Here is a 15152-nt window from a genome sequence, read left to right on the forward strand (position 1 = left end):
AGCTCTCAGAAGGGACGCGCGAACGCTGCCCTACGATAAAGGAGAATACGCTCCACAGGCCGGCACACCTGTGTGCAATTCGGCACCACCTACCACTACCAGCTCTGTGACTGGGTCAAATTCCTGAATATAGATATGAGCCTGTTTGCTGTCGGGATGTGTTTTTGCTTAGAAGAGTAAATAAGAAAATGCAGTGTCAGATCGTTGGGGATTAACTACTACATCTTCCCGGCTTCCCCGGCTTTACTTGTATTTTTGTCGAAGTCAAAAAACGGTCACATCCGTCCACTTGTGGGGTTCACCATCTTTTCCTATTTGCCGTCATCTCTGGCCTGGAAAACTGCAAAAACATTCAACCTGGATTCCCTTGCATCTAGAATTTGACCCCTGAAATCCATTTACACAAGACCCAGAGAGAGCCTCTCAGAAAAGAAACCACATCATCCCGCTAACCTACATGAAAGCTCCCCAGTGGTTCCATTTTGCCCAATGAATAAAATCCAAACTTCCCACAGAGTTTGAGAAGGCCCTTGAAAAGCAAACTCTTTCCTTCTACCTTTGAGTACATCTTTGTCCCCTCTGTCCTTACCGCTCAACATGCCAAGTTCTGGCATTAAATAAGGAATTCATACTTGCTTTGTCTTCTCATGGGAACCCTTTCTCCCCAGCTCCTGCTTTTCTGACTTCTTTTACGTCTTCCTCTTTTTTCTATCCCCACTGCCTCTCTTCTACTCCTTCCCCTCCCCCACCTTTTCTTCTCTTTCTACTCCTTCCTCTTCTTCTTCTTCTTCTTCTTCTTCTTCTTCTTCTTCTTCTTCGCAGGTGTAATTTCATATGTTCTTTTTTTTAGTTTAGTTTATTTATTTTGAGAGAAAAAGAGCCTCTATGAGGTGGGAATGGAGAGAGAGAGGGCGATAGAGAATCCCAAGCAGGCTGCTTGCTGCTAACACAGAGCCCAATGCAGGTCTCAAACTCAGGAACCATGAGATCATGACCTGAGCTGAAAGAGTCAGATCCTCCTGTAGTCAGTGAGCTACAGGAAGAAAATTAAAAGGTGTCCAGATTGGAAGACCTTCGTGAGCCATCGTAAGGAAATTTGCTTTAACCTTGAGAGCACAACATTTGCAAGATTTTAAATAAATGATTGACATCATCTAACTTAGTTTGAAAGAAGCATCTGAGATATTCTGTTCAGAATAGACTGTTGGGAGTTAAGTGTAAAATCAAAATGAACAGCCAAGAGACTTCTGGAGAATTTAAAGCAAAAAGCTACATGGACCAAGCAGCTGTCACAGTAATGAATATAAGACATTTGTATGACTGATACAATGTAGAGAGAACATATCATATCTATTTCTATTTCTATCTGCACTTATTTTTATTTAATGTATTGAAATTATCTTCTCCCAACTTTTGCATTTGCAACGCTATGTATTTACAAATATAGTTAGCATAAATTATCTTCTAAATAGACTTTGTGTATGGAAGCAATGTTCTCCACCTGCCCATTTATTGCATAAATTACTAGCCACAACCTCAATTCCAATTATCAAGGATAAATTGTGGATCTTGTTTAAAACGAGACAAAAGGTGCAATTTCCCTCTCAAAGAGTATTTTGCCAGAGTAATATTTACCTAAGGAACACAGAACTTCGATGGAATGAGTAATATGGATCCTCATATTTTAAATGATATTGAAGAAATTTCCCCTGTGTTTTATGATCCATATCATTTTTATTTATAGGAAAAAAATCAGACTATTTGATGTTTTTTTTTTGACTGTAGACTTATAAAAATGGGCAAAGAATATCTGCACAAACCTGACCAATGACTCTGACAGCTTCCATATAGAATTCCATTCGTGATCATTTGGATATTGTTGCTTGTTTATTAGAAATATCTTTTATAGTAAAACGTGCCAGTCATCAACGTTTTGTTAAAATAATTGTTGAATTAGCATATAATGACTACAAGAGATGGAGACAAAATGTCACGAACTACCTGAAAAAAACAAACAAAGGACCAGTACCATACCTCATTCTGTGCAGCGTGACTGATAAAATTTTATCACAGACAACAGCAAAGTAGTTTGCATAAATTCTTACACCATATGCATACATAAGAATTAGTAATTAAACAGGACATTTTATTGGTTTTTTTTTGTAATTCATTTACTAAAGAAATAACAGCCCGTCTACAGTTCAGGTTTACTTTGGTTTTATCACAATGCTGAGCTACTATTTGTAACGCGTTCAAACACAGCAAGAAGGAGGTGATTGTGGGGTTGTGTTTTTGAAAGTATATGCCAGTTTTGAATAATAAACATACATATCTAAGGCACATAATATATTTAATATGAAATCATTTGGAATAGCTACAGTAGGCATAGATTTATTGCAATGCATTTTTAATTAAAGAATTTGAATGTCCACCAAGGGTATTTTAGTGTTTGCAACCCAAGTATATTTAAGTATTTCCTCTATTAATGTGTTTTAGAATATCCATTTTCCTTTGTCTCAGTGAATTTTGTTTTTGTAAACAGCTCAGCCCTGTGAACACAATTCAGCTTCTGAGGCAGATGTTGTTTAGATGATTTCATGTTTCTCATTGAGAAAATATACTAACAAAACCTGTTTTTTTATTTACATTGTAGCCTGATAAAGTATGAATTCTTTAAATGCTTTTTAGTTTTTATAACAATATCTATTTTTTATTCTATTTTTGTAGCTATTTTTCACATATTGTGATTTTGAAAATGCTAATATGCAAACTATAAGCATATACATGCTATCTTAAGTCTATTAAATACCTAGACTTAGTTTATTCTAAATATTAGCAAAAAATGCAGACATTATTACTACGCCTTTGAAAATGTGTAGAATTTGCATGCATTTCTTTTTTGGCCAAATACATATGAAAAATCAATTTATTTCAAACTGTCACATATTTTAAGTTAGCCTACCTACTTCAAAACTGTGTTTAGAAGTACTTATAAAATCATATGTCTATATCTATTTATATGTATCATGCTTGTTACAAAACAAAGAAAAATGGGGACTTACAAATACATATAAAGGAAAAGGAGAATAATTAAAATCTGTTTTAGAAAAATCTGGGCATTGTATAATGAGTATGTAATTTTAAAAGAACAACGTATGTATAAAATTGTTTTTATAGTACATAAATAGGGCACATATGTATGTATGAATATATATTTCAATGATAGGTTTTTTTTAATGTTTATTTATTTTTGAAAGAGAGAGAGACAAAGTGTGAGCAGGGGAGGGGCAGAGAGAGAGGGAGACGCAGAATCGGAAGCAGGCTCCAGGCTCTGAGCTGTCAGCACAGAGCCTGATGTGGGGCTCAAACTCACGGACCACGAGATCATGATCTGAGCCGAAGTCCGAGGCTTAACCGACTGAGCCACCCAGACACTGGTCAGTGATAGGTTTTAATGCATGTCACATAGGCATATGTTCTCTTAGAATCTGTATTCTATAAAGTAAGGCTAAACTTGTCCTGAAATGTCGATAAATGTAATACAAACGTGCAATGAGCGTTTGAGTGGTAGATGATAGAGAATACTAAGAGGTCAGCTATGTTGGAATAGGGATAGAAGCAGGAATATTGTTTTCACTGGTAATAGCCATTTTATTACTGAAGGGCAAAATCATTCTTTTCTTTGTTCGTGTATTCAACAACAGAGAAGGGTCTTATTGTGAGAAACCGCATGTGTGGTTAAGGACCGAGCAGTGAACAAGCTGATGTGCAGTCAGCCCTCGTGAACCCTACCATGTAACAGGACGTAAAACAAATACGGAGGAAAAAGGGAACAGTGTGACGCAGCTAGAACTAGAGGCATGCCACCAGGAGATGGATGGACTACGGGGAACACTGGTTATTTTTAGTTCCTCACGTAATGAAATTCCCATTATGTACCAGTTACTTGAAAATGCTGACTTAGTACATGATTCAGAAATGGCAGATGCATCTAATGGCCCGATGTGTTGGCCATGTTAAAACCCAGGTGACTCTTTCTAGCTCAGTACGTCTTCTCTGTGTATCTTTTTTCGCAAACTTACATAAGTAGGTATTTCCCAGAAGAAAAGCATAATACTGTGTGCTTTAACATAGATGATGTATTACGTAATATCTGCAGGTCTCTCACATCAGCAATTTTTAGGATTCAGAACAAATATAAATATATATTATATATGTAAAGATTCAGAATAAATATAGATGCATATGTATAATATGCATATATAGTATAAACATATAATATATGCATAATATATATAATGTATATATGTAATATGTATATATATTTATGCATACATATTTATTTTCCTGAATCTTAAAAATTGCTATATAATATTAAGAACATGGGTGTAATGCAATTGCACTGGATAATTTACTTTTCTATTTGGACTATTTATATATGAAGACACGACAGCTCATTTCCATAAGAACATGTATATATCTAATACAGTGGTGGTTAAGGAGAACTTTAACTGCTTATAAAATGTTGATTAAAAAAAGGAAATGCTTTCATCCAAGAATCTTATCTCGATAGAATTTAAGAAATTAGCTTAAAGCGTTTTTTGCTTAATTTGGAAATGGATTTCAGTTAACAAATAACATCATATTTATCACTCTCACTAATGCTTTTCCTAATATTGGCATCTATCATAGAGACATAGGTTACAAGTCACGAGGCATATTGTATTCTCTCTAAAATGTTTAATGTAAAGGCTTCTTTATTTATATTTTTTGAGCAATACTTAAATACTTTTTTTTGGCATTTAGAAGTATAACGGACTGGACGCATAAATTTTAAAAGGGGAATAAGTGAATTACATACTATAGTGTAATAAATTCCATACAGTAACCAAAAGACAGGATTCACCAACATACCAAACTTATTCTTTTTTTTAATTTTTAAAAATATTTTTATTTATTTATGAAGGAGAGAGAGAGAGAGACAGAGCATGAGTGGGGGAGGAGCAGAGAGACAGGAGGACACAGAATCTGAAGCAGGCTCCAGGCTCCAAGCTGTCAGCACAGAGCCCGATGCGGGGCTCGAACCCACAAACTGTGAGATCATGACCTGAGCTGAAGCCAGACGCTCAACCGACTGAGCCACCCAGGCGCCCCCATACTAGACTTATTCTTGATCGTTTGGGTTCAAGATAGAGACTGTTCCAGGGCATGACTATATTTGTAGGGATTTTGTTTGTTTCTTTGTTTTCTTAAGGTTTTTAGAAAAATGATAAAGTCCTCCTGACTTAGAAAACAAAACAATATTGATGCTAAATAAACGACTTTGTGTTTTTTATCTGTAAAGTTAAAGACACTTCACATCAATCTGTATTCATGCTCATACTCTGTTGCCTGCTACACAGAGATTTAGATATTGAGGTGCAGTAGTAAGTTCCATGGATTTCTTTACATTTACATTTTAAGATGTAAACCACAGTGCCCTCATTTTATGCGCAGCTACATTCACTACAAACCTAACTTGTAATATGTCAAAAGACTCCCGGGGAGTGCCCTTGAACTTCTCTGAACAGGACCCAGTGGCATCCAAAATGGTACTGCCCACATTAAAATGTAAATGAGCCCGCGGTAACTGCAACCAAGATCATTTTATACAGGTGTTTAAATATAACAAGACCTTAAAATCGATCCTTCAGGGATATCGCATGTACCAAAGTTGCTGAATTGCATCTAGGCAGAATGCTTCCTATATACGTGGTTTTATTGCTCTTGTGTGATATTCACTGAACTCTTCAAAAATATTCTGCTAAATTAAACAAAAGGACATCTCGCCAAGGCCCCGAATGACTATCTATTTCAGCCCCCGTCAAAATGAACAAACATAATTTTTAGTAATACTGATTTCCTTGACATTTGATTAATATTTATTGAACAATTATATTAGTCACAAAAAGAAACATGTTTTCTGCCTTAGAACAATTTATATTTATGAAAGAAAAGATTCAAATGTGGCATTTTTTTTTTCTGGCCAAGGGGGATAGTTTATCTTTTGTGTTACCTTATTGTTGTTATTTTATTTATCTTTGATTCGTATAATATGTGGTCAGATTGTATGAGCCTCATTGTCATATGTCACTACCAAGGTGAATTAAATTATCTCCTGGCAGTGTTATTTCTGGTGCATATTCATAATGCATGATGCGTAAAGCACTTCCTAATCTTTTAAATCAGATCCTTTACAGGCACAATAAATGTAAATGCGGTCAACTTCAAATAAGATCTCATTTCCAATGAATATAAGAAAAATAACTTTTCCAAACTGGGTTACTTTATTATCAGTGAGAACGAATGAACCTTCGTTTCCCTCTAAATAAAGCCTGGAAAAGGCAAATGAGGACGGCGGACGCCAAGATAAAATAAGAGAGATTTATTCTCTATTATTTGATATATCACATTTAAAATGCTCATGCATTTCTGGGTCTTGTTACCTTATAAATGTCACAGAAAGAAAAATAGAAACTGCCTCGGAGTTAGCAGAGACTCTATTAACTAGAGGTAAAAAATGAAAGCAAACAAACAAAACGCTCATTTTATTAAGCCAGTCATAATGTATATTTACAGACTTAATTAGCTTTTCGTTAATATATTCTTAAAGTTTCATTCAAAAATTGATGTTTTTAATTAAATATATGCCTGTAAGAAGCAATCTGAGGCTTAAAAGAAGGAAAATATTTATCAATAAATTCTTATCCTACTTTATCTATCATCTACCTATCATCTATTTCTTTCAGTTACCTACGCATCATCGAATGAACTAACAATCTATCCATCCATTTATTTCTTTTGTTTCCATACTTTTCTGGAATTATTTTTTAAGAAGGAGTCATTAAACTTAATGTTTCCTGATCCCTGTGATAATAAGATGCATTCAGGAACAATACTTCATAGATAGGAATATTTAAATATATCTTTTAATTTACTCATTGGCATCATATGACTAGTCAATCCTTCCTTTTATTAAACCTCAGGCCATTTTTTTTTTGACAGAGCTATTGCTATAATTAATAATATTCCCCAAATGTAAATTTCAAAGCAGTAGAGAAGCATGATTTGGCACTGAGCCAACTTGGCCCCCTTAGAATTACGCTGCTTGCCCTAACAATATGAACGCCACCCCACCCCCCACCCCCAACTCCGCCATAATTGGCTGGGGGTTTATAGCCTTTGAGAATATGCCCTCCCTCAGGTATTCATAAAGCATTCCAAGTCTTCCTAAGAAACCATTAAAACAAGTAATGCAAGCCACACGGCGAACTTTACTCTGCTTCAAACATGTGGATTCTTTGAGGGGCTGTCTGACTTTAGGTCAACCAACTCTCAGTGCTACCCACAGCCCCCAGAGATGGTGCTGAAGTCCCAGGCTGCCGCCCCTGCTTCTATCTGCTGCTGTGCTCAACTCTACCTGCTCATGACACCAAGGCATTGCTGTGGCTGGATTTAGATAAACACAAGTTTAGTTTCCAAACATTTGAGAGTAACAGCAGCCCTATTAATAATTAGACCAGGACTCTTCTCAGGTAACCAGGGCCATGACTCCCGAATCATAACCAAAACAAAAGATACACTGGTGAGCTCTCTGCTTTGAATCTGCTGCATCCTCAACCTCCGATGTGTTTCTTGGGTCTCTCCAACCCGGCGTCTTTTGGCTTCCCCTCTTATCGCTTCTTTTGAGAGACTGTCATTTTAATTAAATCCAGGTTCATCGGGCTGGGACCCTGACACTGTGCTTACTCATTCCGAATTTACTCTTCTAGAACAGTAGGTCAGATCTTCCTCAACTCAAATCCATTCACTGGTTATCGCCTACTGGGAGCCACCAGTTTGGGAGCTCAGTGGGGGAAGAGAGGTTCTGCATTTTGTGTTTGTTATTGTATCCTTCGTGCATTTTACAGTGCTTGCTAAGTGATCTATATTTAGTAAATGAATGATGGAATGCATGCGTCAATGTTAGTGCCTGGTATTTTTGTCACTTGCTGTCCTAAATCTGTGCCTCCGCTGTTACAGCCAATCTCTTTGAACACCGTTATTTGTGTGAATCAATCAAGTTGTTTTCACTTTAAATATCTAAAATTTGCCCTCAGCTACTGCTCAGTGATTATTCAATATATGACCTTATAATTCTCTACCCCGTTTAATGTTTAGGATATTGCTTAACCTGACATAGGGGAAAATATTTTCTGTCTGAGATCAGAGAAAATGTATGAGTTCCCATGGAAGTGGCGATAAGGACAACACTAGCTCACCATGTAGACCTCTTGTTTTTATTTGCAACATCGCTTGGTAGCAACAATTTTCAGCATCTTGATGGAACATTCTCATATCGACTTTCTATTTTAATTCCATATGTTGTTACTCTGCCATTTTATCATTTTGCTCATGCATTTATTTTATTGCTTGTTCACTTTTAAACAACTTTAAATTATCTGTGGAATATAGCAGGGCTTATAAAATGGAAAGTGCCTCATAATTTCTAGCATATAGTAAGTACACAATAGATGCCAGCTTCATTCTTCCTCTCCCCCTACTATTTCTTTCACTAAAAATCTGTCCTCAAATACTATTTCTAGCTTATTTTCTGTACCTCTCCATATGAATGTGACATGAGACGTCTCATTTCTGCCCATATATTGATTGGCCTAGGTCATTCCCTTGACTTTTTAGCTTGGTGAATTAAAAAGATTCTAAGAAATTAGAACAAACCAAGGTAGCCATAAATGACAAAATGAGCTTCCTTTGTACATGAATATAATTATAACAAAAGTTTACCGATGGTAGAAAATCAATGATAAAAAAGCTTACTTTCTAGGGCACCTGGGTGGCTCAGTCGGTTAAGCGTCCGACTTTAGCTCAGGTCATGATCTCACAGTTTGTGAGTTTGAGCCCCGCATCAGGCTCTGTGGTGACAGCTCAGAGCCTTCTTGAAGTCTGCTTCGGATTCTGCGTCTCCTCTCTCTCTCTGCGCCCCCCCCCCCCCCGCTCACACTCTGTCTCTCTCAAAAATAGATAGACGTTAAAAAAAACATTTAACAAAAAAAAATGCTTACTCTTTAATTGCCAGGCCAGATCCATGATGACTTGGAAGTCAGAGAAAGAATGTTTTGGTGTGCTTTGTGGGGCATATCTGCCGGCTGTGCTCTGGCTTCCGTTGACGAAGTCCTTGGCTAGTTAAAATTAGGTCTGTTCTCTCAAATTGCTTGAAAGTCTGTGGTAGGTCGTTGCTACCATGACTGTCCTGGCCCTGCCCTGTCACTGGTTTTAGGAATATCTTCCCTGTCCCAGCCCCATTAAAAGCATCATGTCATGTCACACCATGGAAGCTCCATGGAAAATCTACACGTTACCAATCCAGAGAAAGACGTGCTCCATCATCCAGTGCGAGCTCACGGAAACCCTGCACGCTTTCCCTGTTACATGGAATCTCATTCGAGATGGCAAGGGTTGCTTTCGCTCTTTGACTAGAGAGCTTTACCTCAACTATTTCTGCATACACAGTTGAATGCAGACATTTTTCTGAGATGGGCTGAAGTTTTGCCAGGGGGAGCCCAGAGCAGTACCGAGCATGCAGGCATACTTCAGCTTTTCTCACCAAACTATCTCTTTGTTCAGTACCTTTGTCATCATATTCCCAGAAATATCTGCAGTAAGAAGGAAAAGCCAAGGCCCAGATATCTAAATCTTGCCTTTTTCAAACACTTCTTATCATTCTGCAGGATAAAGAAATCCTAATTTTTTGTTTTAAATAAGTGTACACTTGGTCTCCGGGGGGGGGGGGGGGGGGCTCAGTCACTAAAGCAACCTGCTCTTGATTTCCTCTCAAGTCATGATCTCATCATTTGCTTGTGAGATCAAGCCGTTTGTCGGGATCTGCGCTGACAGTGTGGCACTTGCTTAGGCTTCTATCCCCATCCCTCATGTGCTCGCTTGCTCTCTTATTCTCTCCTTCTCCCCCCCCCCTCAAAATAAGTAAATATTTTTAAAAATATAAAATAAATAAGTGTACACTGGTTTTATGTGTAATTTTAAGTGTCATTATTTATCTATTATAGTTGACTTCTCAGTTTTTAGAAAACTAGATTTCAAGATTTGTTTTATTTGACGTGAAATTTTACATGGAGTAAGATGTACAGATATTAAGCATACGATATGAAGAGCATTAATTTTTCCATCACCTCAGAAAACTCCTAAGTGCCATTTTCTACTAAAGCCTCCATGTTGTGCCCTGTGGGGGTAACTGGCCTCTTGTTATTGTTGAGTAGCATTCCATTATATGGATACGTTATGATTTGTTTCTCTATATTCCAGCTGAGGGCCATTGGACTGGTTTCCACTTTGAACTCATGGTCAACAAAGTTACTATAACATTTCCATTACATGGTTTTGTGTGGACATGTTTTTCTTGCCTTGAATAGATACCTAGTGAAGAATTAGTTGGCCAGATGGTGCGTGTATGTTTAAATTTGCAAACAACTCCTAAATATGATTTTTTTTCCCCAAACTCATTGTAAAATTTCATCCTGCAGGTACAATACAAGAGAATTCCAGTTGCTCAACATTCTTTCCAAAACATCATAATTGCAGTCAACTTAATTTTACTCATTTTGGTAGATATATACCAGTATTTCTTGGCACTAATGATTTCAAGCAAAATTTTTTTTGGGGGTGTCGGGGTGAAGAGTTTACTGATCATTCATCTGTCTCCTTTTGTAAAGGATTCTGGAATATATCCATTTTTAGTTGGATAGGAGTTCTGTATGTATTCTGGGTGAGAACTTTATGAGATACATGTGTTCTAATTATTCTCTACAGTTTATGACTTGCAAATCATTTTAATAATATTTTTCATGAGCAGATTTTAATTTTGATGAAATCCAGTTTATCAATATTTTTTCTTGCAACTAGTTTTATTTGGGTCCCTCTTAAGAATCTTTATCTCCCATTATTACAAGATTTCTTACATGTATTTTCCCTAGCAGTTTTAAATTTCAGTTTTATACACAGGTCTATGAGTCATTCTGATTTAATTATGACAAGAGTTAATGTCAAGATTTATTTATTTCCATTCACATATTCAGTTATTCCAAGACAGTCTTTTGAAGTCTTTTATTTCTTAATGAATTGCAATAGTTTATAAATCATAAATTAATCAACTTAAATTATATGTATATGTCTTTTATATAATATGTGGTTTATTTCCAAATATAATATATTATATATATATATATATATATATATATATATATATGCAGTTTATTTCTTGAGACTGTATCTTGTTACTTTGATCTATTTAATAATCCTTTCAACAACATCACACTAGGTGCACCTGGGTGGCTCAGTTGGTTAAGCGTCCGACTTCTGCTCAGGTCATGATCTCACAGTCCTAGGGTTTGAACCCCACATTGGGCTCTGTACTAACAGCTCAGAGCCTGGAGCCTGCTTCAGATTCTGTCTCCCTCTCTCTCTCTCTGCCCCTCCCCCACTTACACTCCGTCTCTCTCTCTCAAAAATAAATAACCTTAAATTATTTTTATTTTTTTTTATTTTTTTTCAACGTTTATTTATTTTTGGGACAGAGCGAGACAGAGCATGAACGGGGGAGGGGCAGAGAGAGAGGGAGACACAGAATCGGAAACAGACTCCAGGCTCCGAGCCATCAGCCCAGAGCCCGACGCGGGGCTCGAACTCCCAGACCGTGAGATCGTGACCTGGCTGAAGTCGGACGCTTAACCGACTGCGCCACCCAGGCGCCCCTTAAATTATTTTTAAATATCGAACTGAATTACTGTTTAAATTATCAATGATTTAATAATCTTGGAATCAATATTTTAAGTTTCAGAGGCTTGTTCTTTAAGATTTTTCTTAACTATCCTAGGTCCTTTGACTTTGGCTTTCTGTATAAACTTTACAATCAATTTATATATACACAGAAAAAGCTGGCGGGATTTCGACTAAGATATGTTTGAATCTGTAGATTCTTTTGGCAGAAAATTGGATATCTTAACACTGAGTCTACAAATGCTACGAACATTGTATATCTCTTTATTTAATTAGATATTAAAAAATTCTCTTAGCAATGATTTATTTTGCATACAGTGATATTAAATTTTTAAATTAATTTTACTCCTGGACACTTGATATATAGGAATGCTTTTATCCAATTTATATTGCAGTGTAACCAATGATCACAAATGTAGTAGCTTAAAACAAACCTCAGTTATTATCTCACTGTTCTAGAGATCAGAAATGCAGTCCAGTGTGACTCAATCTTTGTTCCCCTTTGGTGGCTTTTTGGCTTTCTTTTTATTTTGGTTTGGTGAAATTTGAAAATAACCTACCTAGGTGTGGTCTTCTTTGTGTTTCCCCAGAAATTCTCTGTGCCTCAGTGGATGTACCTTCAGGAGGTGACCAAAGAGGAAAATCCAGGAAAATGTCAGCTCAGTCAGAATGTTTACTTCTTTCCAGGATCATACTCTACCTTTTCTGCCCAAATTTGGTTAAATTTTAGCAATTTCAAACATTTGCCCTTTCTACTTTGTCCAGAGTTTACAGTTGCTATCCTTATGAGATTTTGACCAATAAATGCTACCCAACCATTATCATAACAGGAATTGCCAGCCTCCTTCTTGATATATGCAAGATGGTTGGCATAAAAACAATTACCTTGAAAAATATTTGAATTTCAAGGCTATCATCTTTTTGGCATTAAATATCTATTTTGGAAAATAATAGCTGAAAAATTAATGTTTTCTCTCAGACTGTGGCTATAATAATTCAGTGATATCCTATAACATTAGTTGTTTCTGATTGAAGAGAAGGAAATAAATCACCCACAAAATAGTGCAGAAAAAATGCATTTGCTTATTTCAAAAATTTATTTTGAGGGGCGCCTGGATGGCGCAGTCGGTTAAGCGTCCGACTTCAGCCAGGTCACGATCTCGCGGTCCGTGAGTTCGAGCCCCGCGTCGGGCTCTGGGCTGAGGGCTCAGAGCCTGGAGCCTGTTTCCGATTCTGTGTCTCCCTCTCTCTCTGCCCCTCCCCCGTTCATGCTCTGTCTCTCTCTGTCCCAAAAATAAATAAAAAACGTTGAAAAAAAAATTTAAAAAAAAAAATTTATTTTGATTACATAACAGACTCTTTGTGTATAACATAGAAATATCAATGGATATTGAGTTAGGAAAATAGTTATTGGTTTAGATCATTGTATTATAGCAATTCACAAATGCATTTAAATGGAAATTATTTTTATAATACTGACATTAATTAAATGATACTATTGCGTATTTTTATAAAATATGTTGATATTATTCATGTTTTCAACAAAGAATAACATTACCTTTTACAATCAATCAAAAAAATGTTTTCTTTCCCTAGATAGTATTTTGACTCTAATAGAAAGCAATCCATTTTTTAAAAAGGGGTCAATTTTGTACTTATAGGCAACCATTAACAGTGCTATTGTTTCTAACACATTTTAAATTGATTTATAATATTCAGAATGTTTTTTAATATTTTCTCATCCATTCTAAACTTTTACTATGTACCAGTCTTATTAATATATGCTTCAAGTATGAGTGGCTATTTTCATTTGGACAGAACTACAATTCTGTCATGTAGAAAGAAATTATTTAAATAAAAAAAATTTTTAATGTTAATTATTTTAGAGAGAGAATGTGAGCAGGGGAGGGACAGAGAGAGAGAGAGAGAGATAGGGAATCCAAGGCAGGCTCTAGGCTCTGAGTTGTAAGCACAGAGCCTGACACGGGGCTCAAAATCGCAAACCATGAGATCATGACCGTGGCCAAAGTCGGACGCCTAACCAACTGAGCAACCCAGGCACCCTGAAATAAGTCATTTTTAAATTTCACATCAATTCAAGATGTAAAGTGGCACCCTGAAAAATAATAAGGGGAAATTTTCAGTAAAAAGGAGAATTAAAAAATTCTAAAATAAAATAAAAAATTCATGTGAGGGGCACCTAGGTGGCTTAGTCAATTAAGCTTCCGACTTCAGCTCAGGTCAGGATATCACCGTTATTGTGTTTGAGCCCCATGTCAGGCCTGTGCTGACAGCTCAGAGCCCGGAGCCTGCTTTGGATTCTGTGTCTCCCTCTCTCTCTGCCCCTCCCCTGCTTGCACTCTCTGTCTTTCAAAAATAAATAAAAAAATTTAAAAAAATTTTAAAAAGAAAGAAATGCATATGAAATATATTAAAAGTAGTATAAACAAATTGCACAGTTTTATTAGTTGCTTTCATTTTTGAGTATTTGAAATTTCTGATAATAAATTATTTTGAAATTTTATGAGGTGGCATTGTTTCCTAATGTATTTAGTACCTAATGATTGGCTTATTTAATTGCTTATAGTTTTTACACTTTGGTTAACTGTGTGTACAGATAGAGGCATGATGGTCTGGAAATTAAAGTTCAAAGTAGGAATTAAAGTCATTTTACTAAAGTCAATTCTAGGTGTATAGATTAGGATATCACACATAATGTGCACCCATACCTCTACCCAAATACATGTATTTCCAAAAATGCTTTTGCTCGCATGAAAAACAGCATGTTCCCAAATCAAATGCTAACCTTTTAGGGAAAGTATTATTGACTTAATTTTAATAATAAATTTAAAAAAAACAAGCTAAGATTTTTGCAAAAAAAAAATGTATAAACAACCTCATCAACTGATATAACATTTGAAATGAAATGAGAATATTTTTGACATTTTCCCAGCACTGATAAATTATCAGAAAGATACCTATGTAAAGTAGTATTACTAAAATTAAGTTAATAAAATGGACGTTATTCTATACTGTATTTTATTCAACTTGGAAAGAAAATCTTGCCAACTTTCTTTTGCTCCCCCTAAAAATATTAGAATCTATAAAAGTATAATAGTTATATTTCCTTTATTTTATTTCTCCTTATGTATTTATGCTTCATAATGGTCTTAATGACCTGTGGATAGGATTTTTCCAGCAGGTAATAATGTGGTTATTTTTTCTGCCAGGAAATAGTCAACCCTAGGTCATCATTACTTAAAGAAGTAGGTGATTATATAGCTAAAGGGGAAAACAGGATATATGAGGGAAATTTTACTTTT

The sequence above is a fragment of the Lynx canadensis genome, chromosome D3, assembly GCF_007474595.2.
Source record: "Lynx canadensis isolate LIC74 chromosome D3, mLynCan4.pri.v2, whole genome shotgun sequence".
Classification (NCBI taxonomy): domain Eukaryota; kingdom Metazoa; phylum Chordata; class Mammalia; order Carnivora; family Felidae; genus Lynx; species Lynx canadensis.